Genomic DNA, 19,680 nt, shown 5'->3' on the forward strand with positions numbered 1-19,680 from the left:
ATATCATGCATGATGTCAGGTGCTATGTTGTCGGTTACATGATAGAAAGACAAGTCATTCAAGACACTGTCTCTATTCAGGCCTGTCTGGGAGCGGTCGGCTGTACGCAAATCTGCCTCATGACTATTGACATCACGCAATAGTGCAGGATCTGCCAGCGTCTGAGACCTCCGGGCATCCTTATGTATTCTGCAAAACCGACACATATAATTTCCAGAGAAGCTTTCAATATAGCCAAGCATGGCATTCACGCCCAAATTGTCTCCCACTACCTGGACCACTGTAAACCTTACAACACCTTGAAAGTTGGGGGTATCAACAGTGATGCCATCCCTCTCAAGACACCTGATCTCTTCCACAATAGGGCGCAGCACTGCATCAAGGCCATAGGTCTTAGCGTCATCGGATTTGTACACTGCTAAAAGGAAGTGTGACTGCAAACTTGATAGCAGGTCTGGTGGCAAGCTCTTTAGGGTGAAATATATAAATCCTAACTTGTGAACCCCAGTCTTAGACCCAAGCGGATTGACTGTCTCACAATCATCTTGGTAAATCATAAGTGGGATCGAAACCTCTTTTAATAACAGTGGATGCGTTTTACAAAACTGCCCATCAAATAAATCTTGAAGAGCATCACTCTCTCTCTGCTGCCATTCTTGCATGGCCTGTAAAACCCCAGGAATTTCAAGTAGCTTGGTTAGAAGGCGCTGCAGCGGAATACGCTGATATGAACTGAGACTTGTCGCACAGTGCCAGTGGCAGAGGCTCTTTGCTGAACAAAGCATGCCCCCCCAGTGAAAATCTCCTCAACTGGCTGAATGAAGTTTCCTGATTTAGCAAAATACTGCATCTGTTTATAATCTGTATCAAGTCCTTTGAAAGGCTCGGCTAATTCCAAGAACTCCAGCCCAAGCTCTTCTACCTCTGGGCTTTGATCAAGACCAAAATGACGAAATAAAGACATAGTCTTTGATTCTAGTTTGCCCACAATATCACCAATTAAACTAGAGGTGTGTTGAACCATAAAGTTTAAGTTAGAGAATGTCAAAGAAGGTTTAGACCTCAGATGAGCTAAAAAAAGGGCTACCCGGTTGGTCATGTCATCTTGCCCTAGTTCATCCCATTCATCCTCAACAGGCTCAGTACAGGCTCATTGTCAGCAAGCTGTATGTCAACAGGCTGGGCTGGACCTTCAAGGGGATCATCGGGAGTATCACTTTGGTTTTCATGCTCCTTTAATAGGTGTCTTCTATAAGACCTTATAAAAGAAAATGTTCTACCACAACCAGTTTCACTACATTGGAAATATGTTGATTAATGGTTTACATGATGTACTGCACGTAAATGTTGAAAGAGAGTCTTGGCATCCCCTGGAATTTGCCTTTTGCATTTAAAGCAAATATATGCCATCTGCTCACAAATTTGAACAAATCCTCAGAATTAATATGCGTGTGTGGGGGAGGGGTGTAGCCTCTCACATCTGCAGTGATCTAACTATACTTACAAGTCCTCTAAAATTTTTGAGGAACTTAAGCCTGGGGCCAGCTTTTGGAATCAATTGGCTGATGGTCCCCTCGTCTAAAAGAAGAAAACTCTCCTCGTCAATTCCCTCGTCTGAAAGACAAAAAAACAAAATACAAGGACATATTTAAACCATGGAGAACAGCAAAAAATAAGAGGCTAATTACATGGAAGCTATTGGAATAAAAATGCATTTTCAGTAACATAAAATACAATGCAGTCAATGCCATTTCAAATAATTCCTTTACCTAGCTATACAGACGATCTGCTTGCTGTGAACGTAAACAAAAACATGTTCTTACCTTTAAATCTATCAATAAGGTATGTCAACTGCCACTGTGTCAATGTGTCACACACAAAATCGTCCATTGATCTGAGACAAAAAACACATAAAGAGCTTAATTAAAACAAAACATAAAATGTACATTTGCTTGACTTCAACCTCACTGCTGGGGCTAATTTATTCAGTTGATGAGGCTACTAAAACTGACAAATGTCTGCTTCTCCTATTTATTTATTTGTATTACCTGTTGTATTTAGCACACATGAGCCCCACTTACTATGGTTATTAGCATTGTATTTTATCTGCAGACTTATGGTTATATCAAAGCCTTTATGGGTTACTGGGTGGGACTTTTGGAAACAGTTCTAAATTGGTTTAAATCCTACTTAAAGGATAGAAACAACTTTGTTTCTATAGGTAAATACACATCTGAGTTGACAAATATGACATGTGGGGTTCCTCAAGGCTCCATCTTGGGGCCTCTTCTCTTTAACATCTACATGCTACCACTGGCTCAGATAATGAAGAACAACAAAATAAGTTACCATAGCTATGCAGATGACACACAAATGTACGTAACAATTTCACCAGGAGACTATGCTCCAATTCAAACACTGAGTAAGTGCATTGAACAAATCAATGACTGGATGTGTCAGAACTTTCTCCAATTAAACAAAGATAAAACTGAGGTAATGGTCTTTGAAGCCAAGGCAGAACGTTTAAAAGTTAGCGCTGAGCTTCAGTCTGCAATGTTCAAACCAACAGATAAAGCCAGGAATCTAGGTGTAGTCATGGACTCTGACCTGAGTTTCAACAGTCACATTAAAACAGTTACTAAATCAGCCTACTATCACCTAAAGAATATATCTAGGATTAAAAGACTAATGTCACAGCAGGATTTGGAAAAACTTGTCCATGCCTTTATCTTCAGTAGACTCGACTACTGCAATGGTGTCTTCACAGGTCTCACTAAAAAATCTATTAGAAAGCTGCAGCTGATTCAGAACGCCGCTGCTCGAGTCCTCACTAACACTAAGAAAGTGGACCACATCACTCCTGTTCTGAAGTCTTTACACTGGCTTCCTGTGTGTCAAAGAATAGATTTCAAAATATTGATGCTGGTTTATAAAGCACTGAATGGTTTAGGCCCAAAATACATTACTGACCTCCTGCTAAACTATGAACCATCCAGATCTCTCAGGTCTTCAGGGACTGGTCAGCTTTCTGTCCCCAGAGTCAGAACTAAACATGGTAAAGCAGCGTTCAGTTATTATGCTCCAAATATCTGGAACAAACTCCCAGAAACCTGCAGGTCCGCTGCAACTCTTACTACTTTTAAATCCAGGCTGAAGACTTTTCTTTTTGTCGCTGCTTTTAATTGAACTTTTCATATCTTAAACTGCACTGTAACTTTTATCCATGTACTTTTTCTAAACGTAATTAAACTCCATGACATTTATGAGAGGACTGCTCGAAAGCAGAGATATTTGGAATATCTGGCATCGACGGATGATTTAGCTTAAGAAAAATAGTGTTTTGGTAACACGGAGTGTTTTGGTAACACTTTAAAGACTTTGTTATGGAAGCAAAGCAGGGGAGGGGGTGTGTACAGCCTCCTGAGGGTCCGATTGTGGATGTCATGCGAGCAAAATATGGTGAAGAAAGTCTGTCTAAATTAAATCATATTTTAGACTGCACTGTAACTTTTATCCATGTATTTTTCCTTAATGTTTATTTTATTAGCACTGTAACTTTTATCCATGTACTTTTTCTTGTAATGTTTAATTGAACTATTCATATTTTAGACTGCACTGTAACTTTTATCCATGTATTTTTCCTTAATGTTTATTTTATTAGCTTTTCTTTTTTAATGCTTAATGTCTTTCATTTCTTTTTTGTAAAGAACTTTGAATTACCCTGCGTCGAAAAGTGCTATATAAATAAACTTGCCTTGCCTTGCCTTTATTTTTATATAGAGTGATACACTTTTGTGACTGCTAGAAACAGGTCAACCCACAATAGAGCAAGATTAGTTAACCAACTACGGACAGCAGCCACAGGAACTTTTGCAGTCACAAATTGCTGTGAAAAATTGAGAGAGACCAATGAAAGTGAAAGTTAAGTTACAGAGAACCTGCTTTTTTTTTTTACACCAAACCTTATCAGTCCCCTTATCAGACAGAAGTTGACGAATTACTTAGTCATATCCAAACCAATTCAACAGAGCTCTTCAATTTAAAAGACATGGATCCAGCCTTAAGTGCTAAGCTTTAAAACTGAATTAACAAATGACATTACATAATGTGATGACAGAACTGTAAACAGAATTAACATTTCTTTTTATTTAAAATATATAAATAATATTTCACATCAAAAGAAACAGCACCATGGTTGTTTTATTGTAGCTGAAACTTTAACAAAATAAATAACTCCGTTACCTCCAATAATTAACCCATGTTTGTATAATTGTGTTAACTCTGTGTGTTGCTGCTAGCATACATAATACCTGACGTGGAAACCTTACTCGTGGAGGGGGCTACAGAGCAGAGCGGCATCCGTCACGTAACATTAACTGCAGAGCGAAAACTACAGTGGCAGTCAGCTCCGCATGGCAGCTAGCTTGGCAGCTAATTTACGTGACGCAGCCGAATAACGGCGCAACATTCCTTTGTAAAAGGGGCTGATATTACTGACATATAAGCGCCTGGGGTAGCCCACTTTACGTTTAACTTTCCCAGGGTAATGCTACCGTCATTTAGTTTTCAATCCTGATATCCTACATTTGAACCATCTCCCTAACTGGCAGTTACACAGACTAGCTAGTTAACTACGTTAGCTTTAGCATGTTCGTCGGCTCATTCGGCTTTTTAAGTGAGATAAAAAAGAACACTAAATAACAAATTAACTATCAACGTTACCACAATATCGCTCATGGACTAGCAGTTGATGACATTTATTAACAGATTCACAGTTAGATGACAATGTTTTCTGCTTACCTCCTCCAACTTTCCCCAACGGTCTTTCTTGTCTCAATGATCTTCTCTCGCGATGATGATGGTTAAGTTTACGGTTATGCCCAAATATCGCGAGTGCACACAGGATGCAGGGGAAAACCTTTCCCGCCAGATCGCGGTCAAAATCAAACAATGGCAGTCTGGAAGTCCCCTTTGTCTCAGTTTATCTCAACATGAATGAATCTAATACATGTGAAATTGTTGCGATTCATGCAAATCAATACCCAATACCATATACATAACCCAGAATGAGTTAAACATTTCATAACCAAATGGTTGGGTAGACAAAAATATTTTGACCCAGCACTTGGGTTGCACAAAAATAACCCAATACCATATTAATAACCCAGAATGGGTTAAACATTTCATAACCAAATGGTTGGGTAGACAAAAAATATTTTGACCCAGCACTTGGGTTACACAAAAATAACCCAATACCATATTAATAACCCAGAATGGATTAAACATGTCATAACCCCATGGTTGGGTAGATGAAATAACCCACTGTTTTTTAGAGTTTACTCTGCACCAACTTCAACCACTGTTGCCAGTGATCAACTTGTAAATATGCAATGTTTTGTAGTACTCAGTCCCCTTGTAAATACTTTATATCCTGTGTGAATGTATTTATTAGTGAGGAGTGCTCAAGTGTAGGATGATTTGTAAGGTAGAAGAGTGTCTAAAATATGCAAAATACCACATAGTATACTATCTTGAAAACATGTCCCATATGGTCTAGAGGTTAGGATTCCTGGTTCTCACCCAGGTGGCCCGGGTTCAACTCCCGGTATGGGAATAGGATAATAATTAGTATAGTTTAGTTTGTCTAAAATGTGCAAAATACCACATAGTATACTATCTTGAAAACATGCAAAAAAAACAACAATAAACATGTCCCATATGGTCTAGCCGTCAGGATTCCTGGTTCTCACCCAGGTAGCCTGGGTTCAACTCCCGGGGGGTATACTGCGAAGCAGGATTTTCGCTTAGCCGGCTAAATTCAGGGAAAACTCCGGCTTTCCGGTCCTACGAAGCTGGTTCTCTTTTTAGCAGGCTAGATCTCCATGGTAATATATGCTAAGCAGCTAACCTGGTTGGGAACAGGTTAGGTTGCAGGCTAAGAGCTCAACTCAGTGAAAGCACCGCCTGCTGACCAATCAGAGCTCAGTGTGTGGAGTTTAAAGCGATCAAGTCACATCACAGGAGAAAGGAAATACAGAAAAACTGCCGTCGCAGGAAAGACGGCCGGCAAAAATCACCGACTGTGTGAACGTGAACATTAATAGAATATCACCTCCCATCTTCAGAGCAATCTGACTATTATAACATTAGCGTTAAGAAAGCTTACTTAAATATCTGCCACAACATAAGTAACCGGATCAGAGTACATTAAGTACAGTCCGCGGCATATCACTTCATAATGTATCATATATCTCCTTATCTGAGTCAGCTGAGCCGTATCTGGCCGTGCAACACTCACAGTGTCACATACTGTATGCAGAAGTATTATTTTAAGCAACACATAAGTTGACGAAACACTCGAGACAAATGTAATTAAAGTCAGATCGTGTGTTAGACGGGCAGTGATATCATAAACCTGTTAATGTACGCATTCAAACACTTTTTCTGTTCCCAGCTGTATTCACCTTGCAGGTGCAGCTCTGTGGCTTTGATCCTGGATAAAGTGTTTAAGTCATGGATGTTTAAAGTTTAACTTCTTCATTTTTGACTAGTATTAAAGTTCACTTATCATTCAGGAAGTATGACGCTGCGCTGTCAGTGCGCTTCTCCATGTTTGTGATTGGTCGAATGCTCCAGATACCACCCCTTTCATGTGAACGCGCACCTAACTAGATAGGACACGGCTGGCTTGAGCGATCCACTTGATAACCAGCGTCGTAGGACAGTTTAGCGAGAGCGCGTATGTTTTGGATTAGGCCAACCGGCTAACTCAAACATATCCAGGTTAGGTTGAACCAGGTTCGCAGTATAGGCCCCTGGTATGGGAATAGGTTTTTTATTAGATTAGTTTAGTTTGTCTAAAATATGCAAAATACCACATAGTATACTATCTTGAAAACATGCAAAAAAACAACAATAAACATGTCCCATATGGTCTAGCGGTTAGGATTCCTGGTTCTCGGCCGGGTTCAACTCCCGGTATGGGAATAGGTTTTTTATTAGATTAGTTTAGTTTGTCAAAAATATGCAAAAACGATATATTTTGGTATCTCGAAAATATGCAAAAAAATAACAATTAACATGTCCCATATTGTCTAGCCGTCAGGATTCCTGGTTCTCACCCATGTGGCCCGGATTCAACTCCCGGTATGGGAATAGGATAATAATTAGTATAGTTTAGTTTTTCTAAAATATGCAAAATACCACATAGTATACTATCTTGAAAACATGCAAAAAAACAACAACAAACATGTCCCATATGGTCTAGCGGTTAGGATTCCTGGTTCTCACCCAGGTGGGCCGGGTTCAACTCCCGGTATGGGAATAGGATAATTATTAGTTTAGTTTGTCTAAAATATGCAAAATACCACATAGTATAGTTTTTCGAAAATATGCAAAAAAACAACAATTAACATGTCCCATATGGTCTAGCCGTCAGGATTCCTGGTTCTCACCCATGTGGCCCGGGTTCAACTCCCGGTATGGGAATAGGATAATTATTAGTATAGTTTAGTTTGTCTAAAATATGCAAAATACCACATAGTATACTATCTTGAAATCATGCAAAAAAACAACAATAAACATGTCCCATATGGTCTAGCGGTTAGGATTCCTGGTTCTCACCCAGGTGGCCCGGGTTCAACTCCCGGTATGGGAATACATTTTTTATTAGATTAGTTTAGTTTGTCAAAAATATGCAAAAACGATATATTTTGGTATCTCGAAAATATGCAAAAAAATAACAATTAACATGTCCCATATGGTCTAGCCGTCAGGATTCCTGGTTCTCACCCATGTGGCCCGGGTTCAACTCCCGGTATGGGAATAGGATAATTATTAGTATAGTTTAGTTTATCTAAAATATGCAAAATACCACATAGTATACTATCTTGAAACATGCAAAAAAACAACAATAAACATGTCCCATATGGTCTAGCGGTTAGGATTCCTGGTTCTCACCCAGGTGGCCCGGGTTCAACTCCTGGTATGGTAATAGGATAATTATTAGTTTAGTTTGTCTAAAATATGCAAAATACCACATAGTATAGTTTTTCAAAAATATGCAAAAAAATAACAATTAACATGTCCCATATGGTCGAGCCGTCAGGATTCCTGGTTCTCACCCATGTAGCCCGGGTTCAACTCCCGGTATGGGAATAGGATAATAATTAGTATAGTTTAGTTTGTCTAAAATATGCAAAATACCACATAGTATACTATCTTGAAAACATGCAAAAAAACAACAATAAACATGTCCCATATGGTCTAGCAGTTAGGATTCCTGGTTCTCACCCAGGTGGCCCGGGATCAACTCCCGGTATGGGAATAGGATAATAATTAGTATAGTTTAGTTTTTCTAAAATATGCAAAATACCACATGGTATACTATCTTGAAAACATGCAAAAAAACAACAACAAACATGTCCCATATGGTCTAGCGGTTAGGATTCCTGGTTCTCACCCAGGTGGCCCGGGTTCAACTCCCGGTATGGGAATATGATAATTTATAGTTTAGTTTGTCTAAAATATGCAAAATACCACATAGTATACTATCTTGAAAACATGCAAAAAACCAACAATAAACATGTCCCATATGGTCTAGCCGTCAGGATTCCTGGTTCTCACCCAGGTGGCCTTGGTTCAACTCCTGGTATGGGAATAGGTTTTTTATTAGATTAGTTTAGTTTGTCTAAAATATGCAAAATACCACATAGTATACTATCTTGAAAACATGCAAAAAAACAACAATAAACATGTCCCATATGGTCTAGCGGTTAGGATTCCTGGTTCTCATCCAGCTGGCCCGGGTTCAACTCCCGGTATGGGAATATGATAATAATTAGTATAGTTTAGTTTGTCTAAAATATGCAAAATACCACATAGTATACTATCTTGAAAACATGCAAAAAAACAACAATAAACATGTCCCATATGGTCTAGCGGTTAGGATTCCTGGTTCTCACCCAGGTGGCCCGGGTTCAACTCCCGGTATGGGAATACATTTTTTATTAGTTTAGTTTGTCAAAAATATGCAAAAACGATATATTTTGGTATCTCGAAAATATGCAAAAAAATAACAATTAACATGTCCCATATGGTCTAGCCGTCAGGATTCCTGGTTCTCACCCATGTGGCCCGGGTTCAACTCCCGGTATGGGAATAGGATAATTATTAGTATAGTTTAGTTTATCTAAAATATGCAAAATACCACATAGTATACTATCTTGAAAACATGCAAAAAAACAACAATAAACATGTCCCATATGGTCTAGCGGTTAGGATTCCTGGTTCTCACCCAGGTGGCCCGGGTTCAACTCCCGGTATGGGAAAATGTTTTCTATTAGATTAGTTTAGTTTGTCAAAAATATGCAAAAACGATATATTTTGGTATCTCGAAAATATGCAAAAAAATAACAATTAACATGTCCCATATGGTCTAGAGGTTAGGATTCCTGGTTCTCACCCAGGTGGCCCGGGTTCAACTCCCGGTATGGGAATAGGATAATTATTAGTTTAGTTTGTCTCAAATATGCAAAATACCACATAGTATAGTTTTTCGAAAATATGCAAAAAAATAACAATTAACATGTCCCATATGGTCTAGCCGTCAGGATTCCTGGTTCTCACCCATGTGGCCCGGGTTCAACTCCCGGTATGGGAATAGGATAATTATTAGTATAGTTTAGTTTGTCTAAAATATGCAAAATACCACATAGTATACTATCTTGAAATCATGCAAAAAAACAACAATAAACATGTCCCATATGGTCTAGCGGTTAGGATTCCTGGTTCTCATCCAGCTGGCCCGGGTTCAACTCCCGGTATGGGAATATGATAATAATTAGTATAGTTTAGTTTGTCTAAAATATGCAAAATACCACATAGTATACTATCTTGAAAAAATGCAAAAAAACAACAATAAACATGTCCCATATGGTCTAGCGGTTAGGATTCCTGGTTCTCACCCAGGTGGCCCGGATTCAAGTCCCGGTATGGGAATACGTTTTTTATTAGATTAGTTTAGTTTGTCTAAAATATGCAAAATACCACATAGTATACTATCTTGAAAACATGCAAGAAAACAACAATAAACATGTCCCATATGGTCTAGCGGTTAGGATTCCTGGTTTTCACCCAGGTGGCCCGGGTTCAACTCCCGGTATGGGAATAGGATAATTATTAGTTTAGTTTGTCTAAAATATGCAAAATACCACATAGTATAGTTTTTCGAAAATATGCAAAAAAAAACAATTAACATGTCCCATATGGTCTAGCGGTTAGGATTCCTGGTTCTCACCCAGGTGGCCCGGGTTCAACTCCCGGTATGGGAATAGGATAATTATTAGTTTAGTTTGTCAAAAATATGCAAAAACGATATATTTTGGTATCTCGAAAATATGCAAATAAATAACAATTAACATGTCCCATATGGTCTAGCCGTCAGGATTCATGGTTCTCACCCATGTGGCCCGGGTTCAACTCCCGGTATGGGAATAGAATAATAATTAGTATAGTTTAGTTTTTCTAAAATATGCAAAATACTACGTAGTATACTATCTTGAAAACATGCAAAAAAACAACAACAAACATGTCCCATATGGTCTAGCGGTTAGGATTCCTGGTTCTCACCCAGGTGGCCCGGGTTCAACTCCCGGTATGGGAATAGGTTTTTTATTAGATTAGTTTAGTTTGTCAAAAATATGCAAAAACGATATATTTTGGTATCTCCAAAATATGCAAAAAAATAACAATTAACATGTCCCATATTATCTAGCCATCAGGATTCCTGGTTCTCACCCATGTGGCCCGGATTCAACTCCCGATATGGGAAAAGGATAATTATTATTATAGTTTAGTTTGTCTAAAATATGCAAAATACCACATAGTATACTATCTTGAAAAAATGCAAAAAAAACATAATAAACATGTCCCATATGGTCTAGCAGTTAGGATTCCTGGTTCTCACCCAGGTGGCCAAGGTTCAACTCCCGGTATGGGAATAGGATAATTATTAGTTTAGTTTGTCTAAAATATGCAAAATACCACATAGTATAGTTTTTCGAAAATATGCAAAAAAATAACAATTAACATGTCCCATATGGTCTAGCCGTCAGGATTCCTGGTTCTCACCCATGTGGCCCGGGTTCAACTCCCGGTATGGGAATAGGATAATAATTAGTATAGTTTAGTTTGTCTAAAATATGCAAAATACCACATAGTATAGTTTTTCGAAAATATGCAAAAAAATAACAATTAACATGTCCCATATGGTCTAGCCGTTCAGGATTCCTGGTTCTCACCCATGTGGCCCGGGTTCAACTCCGGTATGGGAATAGGATAATAATTAGTATAGTTTAGTTTCTAAAATATGCAAAATACCACATAGTATAGTATCTGAAAACTATGCAAAAAAAAACAATAACATGTCCCATATGGTCTAGCGGTTAGGATTCCTGGTTTCACCCAGTGGCCCGGGTTCAACTCCCGGTATGGGAATAGGATAATTATTAGTTTAGTTTGTCTAAAATATGCAAAATACACAATAGTATAATTATTGCGAAAATATGCAAAAAAAAACAATTAACATGTCCCATATGGTCTAGCGGTTAGGATTCCTGGTTCTCACCCAGGTGGCCCGGGTTCAACTCCCGGTATGGGAATAGGATATTATTAGTATTTAGTTTGTCTAAAATATGCAAAATACCACATAGTATAGTTCTTGAAAACATGCAAAAAAACAACAATAAACATGTCCCATATGGTCTAGCCGTCAGGATTCCTGGTTCTCACCCAGGTGGCCCGGGTTCAACTCCCGGTATGGGAATAGGATATATTAGGTTAGTTTAGTTTGTCTAAAATATGCAAAATACCACATAGTATACTATCTTGAAAACATGCAAAAAAACAACATTAAACATGTCCCATATGGTCTAGCCGTCAGGATTCCTGGTTCTCACCCATGTGGCCCGGGTTCAACTCCCGGTATGGGAATAGGATAATAATTAGTATAGTTTAGTTTGTCTAAAATATGCAAAATACCACATAGTATACTATCTTGAAAACATGCAAAAAAACAACAATAAACATGTCCCATATGGTCTAGCGGTTAGGATTCCTGGTTCTCACCCAGGTGGCCCGGGTTCAACTCCCGGTATGGGAATAGGATAATAATTAGTATAGTTTAGTTTTCTAAAATATGCAAAATACCACATAGTATACTATCTTGAAAACATGCAAAAAAACAACAACAAACATGTCCCATATGGTCTAGCGGTTAGGATTCCTGGTTCTCACCCAGGTGGCCCGGGTTCAACTCCCGGTATGGGAATAGGATAATTATTAGTTTAGTTTGTCTAAAATATGCAAAATACCACATAGTATACTATCTTGAAAACATGCAAAAAAAAACAATAAACATGTCCCATATGGTCTAGCGGTTAGGATTCCTGGTTCTCACCCAGGTGGCCCGGGTTCAACTCCCGGTATGGGAATAGGATAATTATTAGTTTAGTTTGTCTAAAATATGCAAAATACCACATAGTATAGTTTATCGAAAATATGCAAAAAAAAACAATTAACATGTCCCATATGGTCTAGCGGTTAGGATTCCTGGTTCTCACCCAGGTGGCCTGGGTTCAACTCCCGGTATGGGAATAGGATATTAATTAGTATAGTTTAGTTTGTCTAAAATATGCAAAATACCACATAGTATAGTTTCTCGAAAATATGCAAAAAAACAACAATTAACATGTCCCATATGGTCTAGCCGTCAGGATTCCTGGTTCTCACCCATGTGGCCCGGGTTCAACTCCCGGTATGGGAATAGGATAATTATTAGTATAGTTTAGTTTATCTAAAATATGCAAAATACCACATAGTATACTATCTTGAAAACATGCAAAAAAACAACAATAAACATGTCCCATATGGTCTAGCGGTTAGGATTCCTGGTTCTCACCCAGGTGGCCCGGGTTCAACTCCCGGTATGGGAATAGGATAATTATTAGTTTAGTTTGTCTAAAATATGCAAAATACCACATAGTATACTATCTTGAAAACATGCAAAAAAACAACAATAAACATGTCCCATATGGTCTAGCGGTTAGGATTCCTGGTTCTCACCCAGGTGGCCCGGGTTCAACTCCCGGTATGGGAATAGGATAATAATTAGTATAGTTTAGTTTGTCTAAAATATGCAAAATACCACATAGTATACTATCTTGAAAACATGCAAAAAAACAACAATAAACATGTCCCATATGGTCTAGCGGTTAGGATTCCTGGTTCTCACCCAGGTGGCCCGGGTTCAACTCCCGGTATGGGAATAGGTTTTGTATTAGATTAGTTTAGTTTGTCAAAAATATGCAAAAACGATATATTTTGGTATCTCGAAAATATGCAAAAAAAAACAATTAACATGTCCCATATGGTCTAGCCGTCAGGATTCCTGGTTCTCACCCATGTGGCCCGGGTTCAACTCCCGGTATGGGAATAGGATAATTATTAGTATAGTTTAGTTTGTCTAAAATATGCAAAATACCACATAGTATACTATCTTGAAAACATGCAAAAAAAACATAATAAACATGTCCCATATGGTCTAGCGGTTAGGATTCCTGGTTCTCACCCAGGTGGCCCGGGTTCAACTCCCGGTATGGGAATAGGATAATTATTAGTATAGTTTAGTTTGTCTAAAATATGCAAAATACCACATAGTATACTATCTTGAAAACATGCAAAAAAAACAACAATAAACATGTCCCATATGGTCTAGCGGTTAGGATTCCTGGTTCTCACCCAGGTGGCCCGGGTTCAACTCCCGGTATGGGAATAGGATAATAATTAGTATAGTTTAGTTTGTCTAAAATATGCAAAATACCACATAGTATACTATCTTGAAAACATGCAAAAAAAACAACAATAAACATGTCCCATATGGTCTAGCGGTTAGGATTCCTGGTTCTCACCCAGGTGGCCCGGGTTCAACTCCCGGTATGGGAATAGGATAATAATTAGTATAGTTTAGTTTGTCTAAAATATGCAAAATACCACATAGTATAGTTTTTCGAAAATATGCAAAAAAATAACAATTAACATGTCCCATATGGTCTAGCCGTCAGGATTCCTGGTTCTCACCCATGTGGCCCGGGTTCAACTCCCGGTATGGGAATAGGATAATAATTAGTATAGTTTAGTTTGTCTAAAATATGCAAAATACCACATAGTATACTATCTTGAAAACATGCAAAAAAACAACAATAAACATGTCCCATATGGTCTAGCGGTTAGGATTCCTGGTTCTCACCCAGGTGGCCCGGGTTCAACTCCCGGTATGGGAATAGGATAATAATTAGTATAGTTTAGTTTTTCTAAAATATGCAAAATACCACATAGTATACTATCTTGAAAACATGCAAAAAAACAACAACAAACATGTCCCATATGGTCTAGCGGTTAGGATTCCTGGTTCTCACCCAGGTGGCCCGGGTTCAACTCCCGGTATGGGAATAGGATAATTATTAGTTTAGTTTGTCTAAAATATGCAAAATACCACATAGTATACTATCTTGAAAACATGCAAAAAAACAACAATAAACATGTCCCATATGGTCTAGCCGTCAGGATTCCTGGTTCTCACCCATGTGGCCCGGGTTCAACTCCCGGTATGGGAATAGGATAATAATTAGTATAGTTTAGTTTTTCTAAAATATGCAAAATACCACATAGTATACTATCTTGAAAACATGCAAAAAAACAACAACAAACATGTCCCATATGGTCTAGCGGTTAGGATTCCTGGTTCTCACCCAGGTGGCCCGGATTCAACTCCCGGTATGGGAATAGGATAATTATAGTTAGTTTGTCTAAAATATGCAAAATACCACATAGTATACTATCTTGAAAACATGCAAAAAAGCAACAACAAACATGTCCCATATGGTCTAGCGGTTAGGATTCCTGGTTCTCACCCAGGTGGCCCGGGTTCAACTCCCGGTATGGGAATAGGATAATAATTAGTATAGTTTAGTTTGTCTAAAATATGCAAAATACCACATAGTATACTATCTTGAAAACATGCAAAAAAACAACAATAAACATGTCCCATATGGTCTAGCGGTTAGGATTCCTGGTTCTCACCCAGGTGGCCCGGGTTCAACTCCCGGTATGGGAATAGGATATTTATTAGTTTAGTTTGTCTAAAATATGCAAAATACCACATAGTATTAGTATCTTCGAAAATATGCAAAAAAATAACAATTAACATGTCCCATATGGTCTAGCGGTCAGGATTCCTGGTTCTCACCCATGTGGCCCGGGTTCAACTCCCGGTATGGGAATAGGATAAGTATTAGTATAGTTTAGTTTGTCTAAAATATGCAAAATACCACATAGTATACTATCTTGAAAACATGCAAAAAAAACATAATAAACATGTCTCAAATGGTCTAGCGGTTAGGATTTCTGGTTCTCACCCAGGTGGCCCGGGTTCAACTCCCGGTATGGGAATAGGATAATTATTAGTATAGTTTAGTTTGTCTAAAATATGCAAAATACCACATAGTATACTATCTTGAAAACATGCAAAAAAAACAACAATAAACATGTCCCATATGGTCTAGCGGTTAGGATTCCTGGTTCTCACCCAGGTGGCCCGGGTTCAACTCCCGGTATGGGAATAGGATAATAATTAGTATAGTTTAGTTTTTCTAAAATATGCAAAATACCACATAGTATACTATCTTGAAAACATGCAAAAAAACAACAATAAACATGTCCCATATGGTCTAGCCGTTAGGATTCCTGGTTCTCACCCAGGTGGCCCGGGTTCAACTCCCGGTATGGGAATATGATAATAATTAGTATAGTTTAGTTTGTCTAAAATATGCAAAATACCACATAGTATACTATCTTGAAAACATGCAAAAAAACAACAATAAACATGTCCCATATGGTCTAGCGCAGGGCTCTCCAACACGTCGATCGCGAGCTACCGGTTGCTCGCGGGCAGCTTTTCAGTAGCTCGCCGCTTGATTATAGCGTGTGGTTGCTTCTTGATTTTCCGGCCGCGGCTGGACAATAAAGTTTTTTTATTTTAGAATTTTTTCCGTCACACAAATATATCAAATTGGGGTGGTGACGCAGAGCTCAAGGAAGAGATGTGACAGCAGCACAGCGACACCACACACCAGTCTGCTTTCTCCAGCAGCACCAGTCAGAACCAACAGCAGAATGACCCGCTCTGAATCAGTCCGCGTCGCTGCGGCTCAGAGACACAGGGAGGGATTTGTGGTTTTAGAAAAACACTCGTTATCGTCATGTCAGGTTTTTGGTGGATTTGATCAAGTCGTGGATTGCAGAGTATGAATGTCCTCTTGCTATTTTCAGTTGATACATACGTGTGTAAAGTTTATGAAGGCAGGAGGAAAGCTTCCGCGATCACCGTCTCCTCTCGGTTCCTCCAAACCCCGCCCCCTCACTGCAAATAATGAGTGACAGGATCACTGATTGAGAGATGATGAAGCTAACTTAATCTCATACATTCATGGGATTTATGTAACAGTAATACAGAGAATGTGAGTGTGCACCCACATGCACTATTTTTGTTTTTATAATGCTGTTGTAAATACTCCTGTTGTCTGCTGTGTTCAGACTTAAGTCATGTTTGTGATTCAACCAAAGACATTCAGGACATTCAGTGTCCTTTTTTAGCTGCACTGTTCAGTGTCGATCCTGTGGAGATGGAGATGGAGGTTATAAATCTCCAAAATCATGTTCAGCTGAAGTCTCAGCAAAACTCTCAACATGTCTGGAGCCTTGTAGACCCAGAAAACTATAAGAACATTCACCAAGCAGCACTGAAAAGGTCTGCTTTATTTAGTTCTGTTCTACATAACTTTGTGAGCAGCTTTTTCTGACATGAAATCTAAATACAGAACAAGACTGAGTGATGAACATTTAAATGACTCTATTAGAGTGAACCTACGTGGGTCCACTCCAGCATACACCTTTATGATGGACTCCATGTGCCATTCATTTCACAAACTGTGAAAAAGAGTGAATGCTACCTATTTTGCACATGTGCCATAGATGCTTGTCAGGTGGTGATTAAGGACATTTATGTGAATTCTCAGTGAAGTACTCACTATGTGGGCCATAGTAATATGTGAGAAATTTTCGTTTTCTTGGACCTTGATGTGAAGTTAAGATTTGTGATATGCTTTAGGTATTGCAATTTCACACGTGTACAAAAGTAGCTTAATTCAACTGATGAGGGCTATACTGTACCAATATATTATATACTACGTGAATAAATGTAAGCGATGTGATGCAAGTAGCTCTTGGCCACTTTCATTTTTTCAAAGTAGCTCTCAGATGAAGAAAGGTTGGAGACCCCTGGTCTAGCGGTTAGGATTCCTGGTTCTCACCCACGTGGCCCGGGTTCAACTCCCGGTATGGGAATACGTTTTGTATTAGATTAGTTTAGTTTGTCAAAAATATGCAAAAAATAAATATTTTGGTATCTCGAAAATATGCAAAAAAATAACAATTAACATGTCCCATATGGTCTAGCCGTCAGGATTCCTGGTTCTCACCCATGTGGCCCGGGTTCAACTCCCGGTATGGGAATAGGATAATTATTAGTATAGTTTAGTTTATCTAAAATATGCAAAATACCACATAGTATACTATCTTGAAAACATGCAAAAAAACAACAATAAACATGTCCCATATGGTCTAGCGGTTAGGATTCCTGGTTCTCACCCAGGTGACCCGGGTTCAACTCCCGGTATGGGAATAGGATAATTATTAGTTTAGTTTGTCTAAAATATGCAAAATACCACATAGTATAGTTTTTCGAAAATATGCACAAAAATAACAATTAACATGTCCCATATGGTCTAGCCGTCAGCATTCCTGGTTCTCACCCATGTGGCCCGGGTTCAACTCCCGGTATGGGAATAGGATAATAATTAGTATAGTTTGTCTAAAATATGCAAAATACCACATAGTATAGTTTTTCGAAAATATGCAAACAAATAACAATTAACATGTCCCATATGGTCTAGCCGTCAGGATTCCTCGTTCTCACCCATGTGGCCCGGGTTCAACTCCCGGTATGGGAATAGGATAAGTATTACTATAGTTTAGTTTGTCTAAAATATGCAAAATACCACATAGTATACTATCTTGAAAACATGCAAAAAAAACATAATAAACATGTCCCATATGGTCTAGCGGTTAGGATTTCTGGTTCTCACCCAGGTGTCCCGGGTTCAACTCCCGGTATGGGAATAAGTTAATTATTAGTTTAGTTTGTCTAAAATATGCAAAATACCACATAGTATAGTTTTTCGAAAATATGCAAAAAAATAACAATTAACATGTACCATATGATCTAGCTGTTAGGATTCATGGTTCTCACCCAGGTGGCCCGGGTTCAACTCCCGGTATGGGAATAGGATAATTATTAGTATAGTTTAGTTTGTCTAAATTATGCAAAATACCACATAGTATAGTTTCTCGAAAAGATGCGAAAAAACAACAATTAACATGTCCCATATGGTCTAGCCGTCAGGATTCCTGGTTCTCACCGATGTGGCCCGGGATCAACTCCAGGTATGGGAATAGGTTTTTTATTAGATTACTTTAGTTTGTCAAGAATATGCAAAAACGATATATTTTGGTATCTCGAAAATATGCAAAAAAATAACAATTAACATGTCCCATATGGTCTAGCCGTCATGATTCCTGGTTCTCACCCATGTGGCCCGGGTTCAACTCCCGTTATGGGAATAGGATAATTATTAGTGTTAGGGAAATAATTATCTCAGACTCCTAGATGTGACATACAGGACCAACCTTGACGTCTATTTATGTCCTTTAAGGACACAGATGGTCTTTGTCGTGGGTGCACTGGGACACTTCCTTCTTTGTTGTTTGTGGACTCCAGGGTATGACATATTCGAGGCCATAAGTGGTGGAGGCAGGTAACTCAGTGTGCCCAAACTGTCTAAAGCTATCTTATCAAAACATGTTGATTACTCTCTTTTGAAACCAGTTAAATGGGCTACCAAGAGAGAGGCGCTCCAGAATTGACGTGGCAACCACCCGTGCCGTCAGACCGTGACTGTGTGAATTGTGATGTGAATTCTCCGGCCGTAACTCCAAATAAACCTCCAGTGTTTGACATCGAAGCTCCTGCTCTACCCTGTCTCCTTCCTGAGTCGGTGACTCCCACTGCATTGCTACACAGAAGTTTCAATTACAATTAGTATAGTTTAGTTTGTCTAAAATATGCAAAATACCACATAGTATAGTTTCTCGAAAATATGCAAAAAAACAACCATTAACATGTCCCATATGGTCTTGCGGTTAGGATTCCTGGTTCTCACCCAGGTGGTCCGGGTTCAACTCCCGGTATGGGAATAGGATAATAATTAGTATAGTTTAGTTTGTCTAAATTATGCAAAATACCACATAGTATAGTTTCTCGAAAATATGCGAAAAAACAACAATTACCATGTCCCATATGGTCTAGTGGTTAAGATTCCTGGTTCTCACCCAGGTGGCCCGGGTTCAACTCCCGGTATGGGAATAGGATAATAATTAGTATAGGTTAGTTTGTCTAAATTATGCATAATACCACATAGTATAGTTTCTCGAAAAGATGCGAAAAAA

General features: G+C 38.7%; 30 non-coding genes across 30 annotated transcripts; all 30 read left to right on the forward strand.

Annotated features, from left to right (window-relative positions):
- Positions 1–5,542: 5,542 nt before the first annotated feature.
- On the forward strand, positions 5,543–5,614 carry trnae-cuc (transfer RNA glutamic acid (anticodon CUC)). Its single transcript has one exon. It is a non-coding gene; the product is annotated as a tRNA-Glu (tRNA).
- Positions 5,615–7,252: 1,638 nt separating this feature from the next.
- On the forward strand, positions 7,253–7,324 carry trnae-cuc (transfer RNA glutamic acid (anticodon CUC)). The gene has a single exon. It is a non-coding gene; the product is annotated as a tRNA-Glu (tRNA).
- A 261-nt stretch (positions 7,325–7,585) lies between these two features.
- Positions 7,586–7,657, forward strand: trnae-cuc (transfer RNA glutamic acid (anticodon CUC)). Its single transcript has one exon. It is a non-coding gene; the product is annotated as a tRNA-Glu (tRNA).
- Positions 7,658–8,423: 766 nt separating this feature from the next.
- trnae-cuc (transfer RNA glutamic acid (anticodon CUC)) lies at positions 8,424–8,495 on the forward strand. The gene has a single exon. It is a non-coding gene; the product is annotated as a tRNA-Glu (tRNA).
- Positions 8,496–8,925: 430 nt separating this feature from the next.
- On the forward strand, positions 8,926–8,997 carry trnae-cuc (transfer RNA glutamic acid (anticodon CUC)). Its single transcript has one exon. It is a non-coding gene; the product is annotated as a tRNA-Glu (tRNA).
- Positions 8,998–9,257: 260 nt separating this feature from the next.
- On the forward strand, positions 9,258–9,329 carry trnae-cuc (transfer RNA glutamic acid (anticodon CUC)). Its single transcript has one exon. It is a non-coding gene; the product is annotated as a tRNA-Glu (tRNA).
- A 96-nt stretch (positions 9,330–9,425) lies between these two features.
- trnae-cuc (transfer RNA glutamic acid (anticodon CUC)) lies at positions 9,426–9,497 on the forward strand. Its single transcript has one exon. It is a non-coding gene; the product is annotated as a tRNA-Glu (tRNA).
- A 599-nt stretch (positions 9,498–10,096) lies between these two features.
- Positions 10,097–10,168, forward strand: trnae-uuc (transfer RNA glutamic acid (anticodon UUC)). Its single transcript has one exon. It is a non-coding gene; the product is annotated as a tRNA-Glu (tRNA).
- A 91-nt stretch (positions 10,169–10,259) lies between these two features.
- trnae-cuc (transfer RNA glutamic acid (anticodon CUC)) lies at positions 10,260–10,331 on the forward strand. The gene has a single exon. It is a non-coding gene; the product is annotated as a tRNA-Glu (tRNA).
- A 260-nt stretch (positions 10,332–10,591) lies between these two features.
- trnae-cuc (transfer RNA glutamic acid (anticodon CUC)) lies at positions 10,592–10,663 on the forward strand. The gene has a single exon. It is a non-coding gene; the product is annotated as a tRNA-Glu (tRNA).
- Positions 10,664–11,588: 925 nt separating this feature from the next.
- On the forward strand, positions 11,589–11,660 carry trnae-cuc (transfer RNA glutamic acid (anticodon CUC)). The gene has a single exon. It is a non-coding gene; the product is annotated as a tRNA-Glu (tRNA).
- A 428-nt stretch (positions 11,661–12,088) lies between these two features.
- trnae-cuc (transfer RNA glutamic acid (anticodon CUC)) lies at positions 12,089–12,160 on the forward strand. Its single transcript has one exon. It is a non-coding gene; the product is annotated as a tRNA-Glu (tRNA).
- Positions 12,161–12,256: 96 nt separating this feature from the next.
- Positions 12,257–12,328, forward strand: trnae-cuc (transfer RNA glutamic acid (anticodon CUC)). Its single transcript has one exon. It is a non-coding gene; the product is annotated as a tRNA-Glu (tRNA).
- Positions 12,329–12,419: 91 nt separating this feature from the next.
- trnae-cuc (transfer RNA glutamic acid (anticodon CUC)) lies at positions 12,420–12,491 on the forward strand. Its single transcript has one exon. It is a non-coding gene; the product is annotated as a tRNA-Glu (tRNA).
- Positions 12,492–12,582: 91 nt separating this feature from the next.
- Positions 12,583–12,654, forward strand: trnae-cuc (transfer RNA glutamic acid (anticodon CUC)). Its single transcript has one exon. It is a non-coding gene; the product is annotated as a tRNA-Glu (tRNA).
- Positions 12,655–12,920: 266 nt separating this feature from the next.
- On the forward strand, positions 12,921–12,992 carry trnae-cuc (transfer RNA glutamic acid (anticodon CUC)). Its single transcript has one exon. It is a non-coding gene; the product is annotated as a tRNA-Glu (tRNA).
- A 92-nt stretch (positions 12,993–13,084) lies between these two features.
- trnae-cuc (transfer RNA glutamic acid (anticodon CUC)) lies at positions 13,085–13,156 on the forward strand. Its single transcript has one exon. It is a non-coding gene; the product is annotated as a tRNA-Glu (tRNA).
- A 97-nt stretch (positions 13,157–13,253) lies between these two features.
- trnae-cuc (transfer RNA glutamic acid (anticodon CUC)) lies at positions 13,254–13,325 on the forward strand. Its single transcript has one exon. It is a non-coding gene; the product is annotated as a tRNA-Glu (tRNA).
- A 264-nt stretch (positions 13,326–13,589) lies between these two features.
- trnae-cuc (transfer RNA glutamic acid (anticodon CUC)) lies at positions 13,590–13,661 on the forward strand. Its single transcript has one exon. It is a non-coding gene; the product is annotated as a tRNA-Glu (tRNA).
- A 98-nt stretch (positions 13,662–13,759) lies between these two features.
- On the forward strand, positions 13,760–13,831 carry trnae-cuc (transfer RNA glutamic acid (anticodon CUC)). The gene has a single exon. It is a non-coding gene; the product is annotated as a tRNA-Glu (tRNA).
- Positions 13,832–13,929: 98 nt separating this feature from the next.
- On the forward strand, positions 13,930–14,001 carry trnae-cuc (transfer RNA glutamic acid (anticodon CUC)). Its single transcript has one exon. It is a non-coding gene; the product is annotated as a tRNA-Glu (tRNA).
- A 266-nt stretch (positions 14,002–14,267) lies between these two features.
- Positions 14,268–14,339, forward strand: trnae-cuc (transfer RNA glutamic acid (anticodon CUC)). Its single transcript has one exon. It is a non-coding gene; the product is annotated as a tRNA-Glu (tRNA).
- Positions 14,340–14,436: 97 nt separating this feature from the next.
- Positions 14,437–14,508, forward strand: trnae-cuc (transfer RNA glutamic acid (anticodon CUC)). Its single transcript has one exon. It is a non-coding gene; the product is annotated as a tRNA-Glu (tRNA).
- Positions 14,509–14,931: 423 nt separating this feature from the next.
- trnae-cuc (transfer RNA glutamic acid (anticodon CUC)) lies at positions 14,932–15,003 on the forward strand. The gene has a single exon. It is a non-coding gene; the product is annotated as a tRNA-Glu (tRNA).
- A 97-nt stretch (positions 15,004–15,100) lies between these two features.
- Positions 15,101–15,172, forward strand: trnae-cuc (transfer RNA glutamic acid (anticodon CUC)). The gene has a single exon. It is a non-coding gene; the product is annotated as a tRNA-Glu (tRNA).
- A 94-nt stretch (positions 15,173–15,266) lies between these two features.
- trnae-cuc (transfer RNA glutamic acid (anticodon CUC)) lies at positions 15,267–15,338 on the forward strand. Its single transcript has one exon. It is a non-coding gene; the product is annotated as a tRNA-Glu (tRNA).
- A 267-nt stretch (positions 15,339–15,605) lies between these two features.
- On the forward strand, positions 15,606–15,677 carry trnae-cuc (transfer RNA glutamic acid (anticodon CUC)). The gene has a single exon. It is a non-coding gene; the product is annotated as a tRNA-Glu (tRNA).
- Positions 15,678–17,725: 2,048 nt separating this feature from the next.
- Positions 17,726–17,797, forward strand: trnae-cuc (transfer RNA glutamic acid (anticodon CUC)). Its single transcript has one exon. It is a non-coding gene; the product is annotated as a tRNA-Glu (tRNA).
- Positions 17,798–18,222: 425 nt separating this feature from the next.
- On the forward strand, positions 18,223–18,294 carry trnae-cuc (transfer RNA glutamic acid (anticodon CUC)). The gene has a single exon. It is a non-coding gene; the product is annotated as a tRNA-Glu (tRNA).
- Positions 18,295–19,525: 1,231 nt separating this feature from the next.
- trnae-cuc (transfer RNA glutamic acid (anticodon CUC)) lies at positions 19,526–19,597 on the forward strand. The gene has a single exon. It is a non-coding gene; the product is annotated as a tRNA-Glu (tRNA).
- The last annotated feature ends 83 nt before the right edge of the window (positions 19,598–19,680 follow it).

The sequence above is a fragment of the Pseudochaenichthys georgianus genome, unplaced genomic scaffold (assembly GCF_902827115.2).
Source record: "Pseudochaenichthys georgianus unplaced genomic scaffold, fPseGeo1.2 scaffold_827_arrow_ctg1, whole genome shotgun sequence".
Taxonomy (NCBI): Eukaryota; Metazoa; Chordata; class Actinopteri; order Perciformes; family Channichthyidae; genus Pseudochaenichthys; species Pseudochaenichthys georgianus.